Source organism: Notolepis coatsorum (genome assembly GCF_963971535.1).
Source record: "Notolepis coatsorum genome assembly, chromosome: 6".
Classification (NCBI taxonomy): domain Eukaryota; kingdom Metazoa; phylum Chordata; class Actinopteri; order Aulopiformes; family Paralepididae; genus Notolepis; species Notolepis coatsorum.
Window position 1 is genome coordinate 3,010,137 of NC_140170.1, and position 12,377 is coordinate 3,022,513.

The window sequence follows — 12,377 nt, forward strand, 5'->3', positions numbered from 1 at the left end:
CTGGCTCTATGGTTGACGCCACCAGCCCTGGCTCTATGGTTGACGCCACCAGCCCTGGCTCTATGGTTGATGCCACCAGCCCTGGCTCTGTGGTTGGTTGATGCCACCAGCCCTGGCTCTGTGGTTGGTTGATGCCACCAGCCCTGGCTCTATGGTTGGTTGATGCCACCAGCCCTGGCTCTGTGGTTGGTTGAAGCCACCAGCCCTGGCTCTGTGGTTGGTTGAAGCCACCAGCCCTGGCTCTGTGGTTGGTTGAAGCCACCAGCCCTGGCTCTATGGTTGGTTGAAGCCACCAGCCCTGGCTCTATGGTTGGTTGAGGCCACCAGCCCTGGCTCTATGGTTGGTTGAGGCCACCAGCCCTGGCTCTATAGTTGGTTGAGGCCACCAGCCCTGTCTCTATGGTTGGTTGAAGCCACCAGCCCTGGCTCTATGGTTGGTTGAGGCCACCAGCCCTGGCTCTATGGTTGGTTGAGGCCACCAGCCCTGGCTCTATGGTTGGTTGAGGCCACCAGCCCTGGCTCTATGGTTGATGCCACCAGCCCTGGCTCTATGGTTGATGCCACCAGCCCTGGCTCTATGGTTGGTTGAAGCCACCAGCCCTGGCTCTATAGTTGGTTGATGCCACCAGCCCTGTCTCTATGGTTGATGCCACCAGCCCTGGCTCTATGGTTGATGCCACCAGCCCTGGCTCTATGGTTGGTTGATGCCACCAGCCCTGGCTCTATGGTTGATGCCACCAGCCCTGGCTCTATGGTTGGTTGAAGCCACCAGCCCTGGCTCTGTGGTTGATGCCACCAGCCCTGGCTCTATGGTTGAGGCCACCAGCCCTGGCTCTATGGTTGATGCCACCAGCCCTGTCTCTATGGTTGGTTGAGGCCACCAGCCCTGGCTCTACGGTTGACGCCACCAGCCCTGTCTCTATGGTTGGTTGAGGCCACCAGCCCTGGCTCTATGGTTGGTTGATGCCACCAGCCCTGGCTCTATGGTTGGTTGATGCCACCAGCCCTGTCTCTATGGTTGGTTGATGCCACCAGCCCTGGCTCTGTGGTTGGTTGAGGCCACCAGCCCTGGCTCTATAGTTGGTTGAGGCCACCAGCCCTGGCTCTATGGTTGAAGCCACCAGCCCTGGCTCTGTGGTTGATGCCACCAGCCCTGGCTCTATGGTTGATGCCACCAGCCCTGGCTCTATGGTTGATGCCACCAGCCCTGGCTCTATGGTTGAGGCCACCAGCCCTGGCTCTATGGTTGGTTGAAGCCACCAGCCCTGGCTCTATGGTTGGTTGATGCCACCAGCCCTGGCTCTATGGTTGGTTGATGCCACCAGCCCTGGCTCTATGGTTGGTTGATGCCACCAGCCCTGGCTCTATGGTTGGTTGAAGCCACCAGCCCTGGCTCTATGGTTGGTTGACGCCACCAGCCCTGGCTCTATGGTTGATGCCACCAGCCCTCGCTCTATGGTTGGTTGACGCCACCAGCCCTGTCTCTGCGGTTGATGCTACCAGCCCTGTCTCTATAGTAGGGATGCACCGAAATTTCGGCAACGAAAATGGCAAAAAATTGCCTTTCGGCCGAAAGGGTTTTTTCACCGAAAATATATCACAGAAACAGAAACAACCTAACAACCTTGCGTGTTGTTGTGATGATGTCGCGCTGTCGGGAGTCGCGCTGTTTCTATGTAAACTCTGCGCGCAACGCGTCCAATAAATCCGTCTTTAACATGCTTTTATATCCTTATTTACTATATGCCTGTCGCGGTAGTAGTGATCTAATATGCATATTATTCGCGTGTTGTTGTGATGATGTCGCGCTGTCGGGAGTCGCGCTGTTTCTATGTAAACTCTGCGCGCAACGCGTCCAATAAATGCGTCTTTAACATGCTTTTATATCCTTATTTACTATATTATTTACTTTGCCCGTCGCGGTTAATCACTGAGTGATCTAATATGCATATTATTCAGAGCGAGAGGGGGGGGGGGGGGGGGGATTGTGTTTCTCACATTGACGCTGTCTGTCTGTCGCGCGTCTACTGTGCCAAAGTCAAGCGAGCACATTCAGCTGGGGACTAGAAAGGTGCGCTCAGTAGAGCACAGATGTCCGCTGTGGCAGCCAGAGAAAAGATGGAATTAATGTACTGTATATGCATTCAGAAGTGCTGAATAACTGTTTTATGGACCCATAATAGTGATTATTTATTATTTAAGTTAAGTTTTGCCATAATCATATATTTTTCCATAATCATAATGTTCCACAACATTGGTAAAAAAAAATCTATTCTATGAATCATTTTCGGCCTTTCGGCTTTCGGTTTTCGGCCAACTGTTTTCTATTTTCGGTATCGGTTTCGGCCAAGAATTTCCCATTCGGTGCATCCCTATTCTATAGTTGGTTGATGCCACCAGCCTGGCTCTGCGGTTGACGCCACCAGCCCTGGCTCTATGGTTGGTTGATGCCACCAGCCCTGGCTCTATGGTTGACGCCACCAGCCCTGTCTCTATGGTTGAAGCCACCAGCCCTGTCTCTATGGTTGAAGCCACCAGCCCTGGCTCTATGGTTGATGCCACCAGCCCTGGCTCTGCGGTTGAAGCCACCAGCCCTGTCTCTATGGTTGAAGCCACCAGCCCTGGCTCTATGGTTGACGCCACCAGCCCTGTCTCTATGGTTGAAGCCACCAGCCCTGGCTCTATGGTTGACGCCACCAGCCCTGTCTCTATGGTTGGTTGACGCCACCAGCTCTGGCTCTGCGGTTGACGCCACCAGCCCTGGCTCTATGGTTGACGCCACCAGCCCTGGCTCTATGGTTGACGCCACCAGCCCTGTCTCTATGGTTGACGCCACCAGCCCTGGCTCTATGGTTGACGCCACCAGCCCTGGCTCTATGGTTGACGCCACCAGCCCTGTCTCTATGGTTGGTTGACGCCACCAGCTCTGGCTCTGCGGTTGACGCCACCAGCCCTGGCTCTATGGTTGGTTGACGCCACCAGCCCTGGCTCTATGGTTGGTTGATGTCACCAGCCCTGGCTCTATGGTTGACGCCACCAGCCCTGGCTCTGCGGTTGACGGCTCGACTTTGTTGTAAACGACCTCGGCCCCAGTCTTAACCCCAGCCCAAGTCCTAGCCCCAGCCCACTTCCAAGAACTTTGGTCCCTCCATACCTGTACACTGGAGGTTTTTGGGTTAGTCATGTGTTTTTCGGCTGTGGTATATTAGGTCAGCTTTTGGCATCATCTCTTGAGTTGTGCTTGGGGTCCGTTCCATATTATAACAGAATGTAAATAAAAGTGAGATTACAGAACAAAGTCTTGGTTGATTTATTGATAGGACACAGGTATCATATCCCTCCTAGTTATACACACACACACACACACACACACACACACACACACACACACACACACACACACACACACACACACACACACACACACACACACACACACACACACACACACACACACACACACACACACACACACACACACACACACACACACACACACACACTGTCCTCATATCCTGAAATTCGTATCACACATGGATTTCCTTCATCGTGTAAAGAAATGAGAAACTGTCATATAACCATCTGAAACAAAACGAAGAAGATTGTTTGAATAGTTTCATAGTGTGGCTGAACAGATCTGACATTATGGTCTGTCTTCTCTTTACCTCTACTTTTGTGTAGAGTGAGAATCTTTTTGGTATCAGTAGAGAACACTGATATTAAGAGACGACATGCTTTTGCAGAACAATGGGAGAATTTACTATAAGACGTCAAGTGATACATTCTTAATCAAAATGTAATTATTGAAGAAAAAGGTTTTTTCCACAATTCGTTCACAATATTAATAATACATATTTTCCAGCAGCCAAAAAATAAATCATGATAAAATAACTCATGTCTGCCAGGAATAATTCCATCAGCTCCTTTCACTACCACACTACAGAAGGTTAGCCTTTCACTACCACACTACAGAAGGTTAACCTTTCACTACCACACTACACAAGGTTAACCTTTCACTACCACACTACAGAAGGTTAGCCTTTCACTACCACACTACAGACGGTTAACCTTTCACTAGCACACTACAGACGGTTAACCTTTCACTAGCACACTACAGACGGTTAACATTTCACTACCACACTACAGACAGTTAACCTTTCACTACCACACTACAAAGGGTTAATCCGTTCACTACCACACTACATATGTTTAACCTTTCACTACCACACTACAGAAGGTTAACCTTTCACTACCACACTACAGACAGTTAACCTTTCACTACCACACTACAGAAGGTTAACCTTTCACTACCACACTACAGAAGGTTAACCTTTCACTACCACACTACATAATGTTAACCTTTCACTACCACATTACAGACAGTTTAGCCTTTCACTACCACACTACAGAAGGTTAACCTTTCACTACCACATTACATAAGGTTAACCCTTTCACTACAGAAGGTTAACCTTTCATTACCACACTACAGACGGTTAATCTTTCACTACCACACTACAGAAGGTTAACCCTTTCACTACCACACTACATAAGGTTAACCCTTTCACTACCACACTACAGAAGGTTAACCTTTCACTACCACACTACAGAGGGTTAACGTACAGTTATGTATATAACCATAGTTATATGAGCATAGTGACGCTCAGCGTCATAGTGGCAATACTCTTCATATCCAGTATTGAACTGAAATAAATTCTCACATGTACCTTTACATACCATCATCTGTCTGGCCACACCCCCATCCGCTACCTACATAAGCAGGGGTGTGGCCATACCATCAGCTCCTTCCCAATCTTTCACCACAAGGCAAGATCACGGGGTCCTCATTGAGTCCTGACGCTGAGCGTCACTATGCTCATATAACTATGGTTATATACATAACCGTACGTTATATATCGCATAGCTCTGCTCAGCATCATAGTGGCAACACAGGAGCTGAGCAGAGCTGAGCTCGACAAATGTACCCGCTGAGGCCCCCCACAACCATCAGAACCGGGGAGGACCTGAGCCCCCTGAACCCCCCTAGCGGAGGACGGGAGCGTCGGGTCCGATTGCGCGAAGAGGAGACTTCAGCAACTCAAGGCACAGGGTGAGCAGACCGTGGGGTGTACCCACGACTACACAAACGCACAACCCGCATGCCACTAGGGAACGAACGGAAAGGAACAAACCCCCGTTACCACCCCTAATATCACAGGGTCAAGAGAAAGCCCAACCCCGTGGCAAGGCCGTAGCAGCGGAGCGCGAAGGAGGACCCAGACCCAGAAGGGACTGGACCTGGAAAAAGGGGGCCTGGAGAGGCCAACGACGCCACAGCATCGAGACCTCACCAGGCGATCACTAGTGACACCGCCCCCCACATCGCCAGCGTATTCGGACAGGGCCCATCCATCCAAGAGCAAGCCCTTCCCCCCTATAGCACGCCGCCTAGCTCACTGATCCTGGTATACTCAGGCAGTCACCCATCCAAGCACAACCCAGGCCTGAACCTATACCGCTTCCGAAATCGAACGAGATCGGGCTTGTTCAGGTTGACATGGCTGTAAGCTCAAAGCACTCAAGAGGCTACACCCACAGCGGGAGCAGGCAGCGCACCGGGGAGACGACCCCCAGATGAGGTCGATCCCTCAATCCAGGCAACAGGCACTTGACCTGAGCCTGGAGCACTGCGGACTAGACAGGCGCCAAAGGGGTCTGCTGAAACAGCACCCCGGCGGAAGGTGCGTATGCTGGCATTGTTGCGCACCATGTCACAACCTCCACAAAAAAAAAACGACTCTCTAGAGGGGTCGAGGCAGAGAAGGCTGACACGATTGGCAGACGTCATGAAACGTGCGGGGGCACACTCAGGCGGCCTAAACCGAGAGTTGACTCCGCTCCAACACACCAGGGAACCAACCACCCCCTTGGTTCAAACATGAGGTGGTCGTTCCTATAACCCCTCAAGAAAAAACTCCAAAACACAACTGCGGGTACACACTGGCTATACCGCAGTACAAGTGTTTCAGTTTTCAAAAAGGGGTTAATCAGGCCTACGGGTCGACAAAACAATTTCGGACCGGGCCCGGCGGACCGGGACGTACACAGGGATGCCAGAGGAGTTCCAAAATAATCACCTCAACAGCCCCCTCCCAGCCATGCTTAAGCAGGAGAAGAGAGGGGCGAAAAGAATGGAGAAGGACCAGGCCCCCTTAGCGCAGCGCAAGGTACAACACAATATGGACCAAGCAACAGTGAGGGGTAATACGTAGTAACACAACCACGAACATCTCCATAACGTCAAACCCTGTAACACCCGGACTGACCCGGCATTTTTCCCCCCGAAAAAAGCACAAGTCCCTCAGGGTACCAGAACAGCAGATCTGCGTCCCCGGCGGACAACGGGTTAACTGACCTGGACCGGCGCGACCAGAATCAGTCCCGTGCCCTAATCACGCCGACATCCCCAACACTAGGAGGGGGGTAGGTATGCGTGTCGATCCAAAACATTATAGAGGGCGCCACCCAGGCGGTTCCTTTCGTACCGCGCTCGGTGGCCGACCCCAAGGGCGTGAGACCCCTCTACCTATGCTTTGATCTATTCCGTTAACATCCCCCAGATATGAACGAGAATTCGTCGAGACAAACCTAGTAAACTGGCGCTCGGAAGAGACAAACTCCATCACAGTTGCCCCATAAAAACGCTTTTTCAATGATGAGCAACCAAGGCGCACAAGCCCATGCATGGTTCCTATAAGAAGCACCCAGGGCCAGCACTATGTACACGTCGAGACCCAAAACACATCAATGGATAGTCTAACAAGACACCAGATACTGTTCCTCCAAGCCGCCTGGGAGAACGACAAGAAGCCGCTTTTTCACAGAAAAAATACGGACAAGGGTCCCATACGACGCGGCTGAGGGAAAAACAACACCCCGTCAACCATGCTCCATAAAAGAGGGGACGTGAGCAATAGATTGAAAAGACATATTGCAACATTGAGCTATGTAACAATTGGACTAGGACTCTCCTAGGAGGAGGCTCTGAAACTCTGAGGAGGCTCCCTCACTGAGAGGGAGACTCTGAACTCACCGAGGAGGCTCTGAACTCCCTGAGGAGAAGACTCTGAAACACCCTGAGGAGGAGGCTCTGACCCAATACACACACTACCAGTAGGGAGCAGAGCAGAAGAACAAACGTCTCTACTGCGTTGCATCACCCACCAAGCTCAATACACATACAACAGAGCAGAACTTCTTTTTAAGTTCTACTCACCTTGACAATCTGAGGAGGAGGCTCTGAAACTCTGAGGAGGCTCCCTCACTGGGAGGGAGGGTCTGAACTCACAGGAGGCTCTGAAACTCCCAGAGGAGGAGGCTCTGAACTCCCTGAGGAGGAGGCTCTGAAACTCCCTGTAACAGAGGTCCATAACATGGAGCCTGAATAACCCACGGAAGTCTTACCAATAGAAACGCGCCCAGTGACGTACTCTATGGCGGGCGAATTTCCGTGGTCCACCGCCCAATATGGCGTGGGACCAGGAAACTCCCTCCCCCCCCCCCCCCTACCCTGTAACGCGCTGATCCAGCAATGTGACAGGAAGCCCGAAGGACAGGGGGTTTTAACCCCTGACCAATCAGAAAAAGGGGAGGAAGGTTTTACCAGTTCACCCCTTTAAGACCCCTCACCCCTGATACGATGTAATGACAAAGTAGAGCCATGACACCAGTCATAGCATGCTACATGAAGCGTTTAACAGCTTCACATAGACTCATGTGCGAAACCTGCCATCTGAATTTTACAAAGAAAAACACAGACCCAGAGAGGGCCCCTTTAAGAGCCCCGGTACCAGAGCTTACACATGTGACTTCTGTAGGCCAACACCTAACCCAGTTGTGGATCTTAACGACACACACAACCCTCCATCACAACAAAAAAGGCAAAAGTACACTCTCACTACCGTAAGAAGAACGCCATTTTTCATAATGAGAGAAGACACAAGTCCTCGATTAAGTACTGGCCACAGGCCTTGCTAAGTCCACATGATAGCGACCAAAACAATCTTTTCCCTAGGAAAAAATCGTTTTCCCAAGCAGGAGCACAACCCCAGCAGAAGCTGAGGGATTACACCGTATCCCCACAAACATAGTGAAACAATATATTGTAAACAAAACATGTTTGAGAGGAGGGGGGGAAGCCCCAGGGAAACCGGGGGGATCACCCCTCCCCACCTTACCCTTGATACGACTAGGTTGAACAGGTACAGCCCTGTTAATATGTGAACACACTACCTGTTTATTGTCATCACAGGCTGAGAGAAGGACTCACCCCTCGATCATATGTCACTAAGCATAGCTTTGCAGGGTTATTAACCCAACTAGTTGTGAGCTCAACCACGCTAACTAACGTTACATGAACACACAAGTACTCATCACAACCAAACCAGTTCATTTTTACTCACGTAAAAAACAACGCCGATTTTCTAGGTAGAGAGAAACTATACCAGCGACAAGACAATTCACACACAACACATGTCGTATCCCCAATGTAGTGAAGCAACATACATTTTGGAAAAAAACATCGTTATTACAAAACATTTAGAAGGGAAGGAAGGAAGAGGCATTAAGTGTCCAGAAGGACTCTTACCTACACCATGAGCGCAGGCTGAGAGGACTGCAACCACTGGTCTCTCCATGTTGACGAAAGTCCTCGCTGGCGGGGCAACACGTTGTAGGGCCGACTAACATCCTCTGTCAAAGATGATGTCGTAGTCAGAGTGTTATGGCCTGTTATTCTTACGGCTAATGTTCAATGGTGTAGCATAAGCTAACAGCCAACTCAGGCCGACTGGTAGCAACAAGCTAACGCTCCTGGCCTAGTGAACGTAACGAGCCAGCGCCGCAGCTAACTGGCTAACAGTTAGCTCACCCAGCTAGCACGCAAGCTAAGCAGCTATCACCGAAACTGCACACGAGAACACAATAAGCCAACACTTCAGACAGCCGCCGTCTGACTCCCTCCTCATCCTAAGAGAGAAGAGAAAAATAAATCTACACAGTTTCCAGAATGGTGATTGACAGATATACAGCGGTGTCGGCAGTGTGCGATCCATACCATGATTTTCGGGGGAGCTCCCGGGTGTGTGTGGGGGGGGGAAAGCTCAGATCGCTTTTTCCTGGGTCTCGCGACTGCCGCAAAAACGCGAGGCGTGGCGCTGGGAAAAGGAACGCGCCGGCAGCGTCTGTGGCATAGAAATGAATGACAGACAGGAGCTGACAACTCAAAGACGTCCCCGGTCGACACGGGCCCTATTAGGCTATAGGTATGAGCAGAGTCATAGAATATGACTCTGGGTATGAGTAACGTTACAGAACCACACATAGTCCACACCACACAGGTCTGCAGGCATGATGGAGACGCACATATTAAAATACACATGCTCAGATTAACCCCTCTGATCCAACACTAAAATTCACACACAACAGTCCTATTTACACATAAACACACGGATGAACCAATACCGAACAACAAGTCCACGACCAAACACATCGAGTCTAACATTATTATAGTAGTAGGCAAATGCAACATTATCGCCACCGACCTGATGGTGAAGATTTGCCCAATTCTCAAAATCTGCATGTGACAGAAGTAGTCCCCGCAGCAAGCTGCTTCGCATTCTTTGTAAAAACAGGCTTACTTCTTTGATATTTCATTTAACTTTCGACATTACGCTTGTTTGATGAAGTTTGATTTGTGCCTGCAGGCTGCAGCGCCGCCACGCTCCGAATGGTAAACGCAAGAATAGCATGTTGCCATCTATTACGAGTAGGGTATATCTGCAGTGCCGATATAGGGTATATCTGCAGTGCATATTTATGCTATTGTCTATTACAGTGAATTAGTGCGCAAATCATTAATGATACATCAAAATAGCATAATTTTATTATTATACACGATGATGATAGAGATAATTACAGAAAAATGAGAAATGCATGGCAAAAATAGCATTTATTTTCAGTAATTTAGAGACCCCCCAAAAATTCACAAATCATGTTTTCAGGGGAGCTGATGTCTGATCTAGGGGAGCCATGGCTGCCCCAGCTCCCCCATGATTCGCACCCTGGGTGTCGGCACAATTCCCTCATAGGCTGCAGCCGACTTGAGCGTGGAGCTTCCGATAACGAAGCACCAAACCCACTTTTCCTCGTGAGGGTAACTTTCAACTTGAAAGATGGGGCCTTCACATGACAGAGAAGAATCCGCTCGTCCAAAAGATCCCGGGTTTTAACCACAGATATTGGTCACGGCCCACTAGATTGACTACCGTGGGCTTCAAACCAGGACCCTCCCTCTGCCGTCTAAGAGGCAGAAACAAGGATACTAGTCTGGGGCTTGCTTTCATAAATTGTGCAGCTAACCCCCTCATAGCCACACAACTGGCGCTCGCATAGCAAAATCATCACTCACCCAGAGGTAGCCAGCTTCTCACAACAGCTGATGCCTCCTGCACAGTCCAGCTGCAGAACCGAAGGTAATACCTGTCCAGCTGCAGCTTGGAGGACTGCAGGTAATAGTGAGAGAGAAAACAAAGATATAATGTCAACGTAGCTCCTTGATCTTCTACTTTCTTCAAAAAATCCATCAAACTTAAAGTGTGGTACTTGCAGGCACTCAACGTGGTGAAAATTGAAGAAGGAGCTGATGGTATGGCCACACCCCTGCTTATGTAGGTAGCGGATGGGGGTGTGGCCAGACAGATGATGGTATGTAAAGGTACATGTGAGAATTTATTTCAGTTCAATACTGGATATGAAGAGTATTGCCACTATGACGCTGAGCAGAGCTATGCGATATATAACCTTTCATTACCACACTACAGACGGTTAATCTTTCACTACCACACTACAGAAAGTTAACCCTTTCACTACCACACTACATAAGGTTAACCCTTTCACTACCACACTACAGAAGGTTAACGTTTCACTATCACACTACAGACGGTTTACCCGCCCTGCTTTCTTGATGCTCCAATCACAACCATTGCTTTTCTCCAACAAACTTGAGGAAACAACAGTTGTGATTGGAGCATCAAGAAACTGTAGGTGTCTGTGGTACTGATTTATACTGTAGGTATCAGTGGTACTGATTGATACTGTAGCAGATTAGGGAGCAGGCGGGAATGGACCCCAGGCAGGCGACAGCACTGTCAACTAAAGGTTCTGACCCGTTAGGGCTAGTGAGTCTAGGCATCCACGGTCGTTAGAATACGTACAAAATATACACGTATCGCTACGGAAATACATTGACATGGTCATTATGAATGAATGAATGATTGAATGCATGAATGAATGAATGAATGAATGAATGAATGAATGAATGAACGAATGAATGAATGAATGAATGAATGAATGAATGAATGAATGAATGAATGAATGAATGAATGAATGAATGAAAACTTTATTTAACAGATTGCAGAATGGGTACAATACAGTACGGCTCAATACACACAATTGTTAAGGGGATGCAGACCAGAGAAAGACGTTTGTTTTGTTTACATCAGGGTCCATCATTTTCAATTCATAATGACATTTATGACATAAAAAAGCAGCCATTTACATACACAACATACATGACATCATGACATTTATGACATAGGGACATACATGACATACAGGAGTATGTATATAGTACTTATGTACCCGTTGTACTCTTTCAGATGAGAAGAATGTGTTGGTTACCACTCGACCGTCAAAGGACATTATAATGACAACACTGATTTTCACTGGTGGAATAATCAAGTACAAATAGGTATAGCTGCTTTGGGTTTTCTTTTTTACTGCGGATGCAGAAGAATGGTGTAATAAACAGACCCGGAATGAAACCTCAAAGGCAGCATATACCATCTGAGACATTTCCTCATCAAAGCACCGTCGCTCCCATTCAATTATAGTCACAGAGATTATGATACCCATATATGGATGAAATACTGGCCCCGGGCTGTTTTCTTGCAGATGGGTGAAAAAGCAACTTCTCCATAGGTCTTCAGGGAAGTGTTGGATTTCCGAACCCAGCGTCGTTATCCATCTGCCCTGCAGAAGCCAGGAGGACGGACGTGTGTGTGTGTGTGTGCGTCATGAGCAGATAATAGGGACTCTTTATGGTATCTGTGTAACGAATAACCACAAAAACTGCTTACGCAGACATCAAGGAGAAGGGGGAAAATAAACAACAAAAAACAACCTTTACAGGTGGAAGCCTCAAAGTGAGTATTTAAGAAAATAAATCAAGTCCAAAAAACAGGACAACACTCAATAAAGAGGTATAGTAGAAAATTAATAAGCCACAAAGGCACCTCCTAATAACAGAGTTTATATTGAAA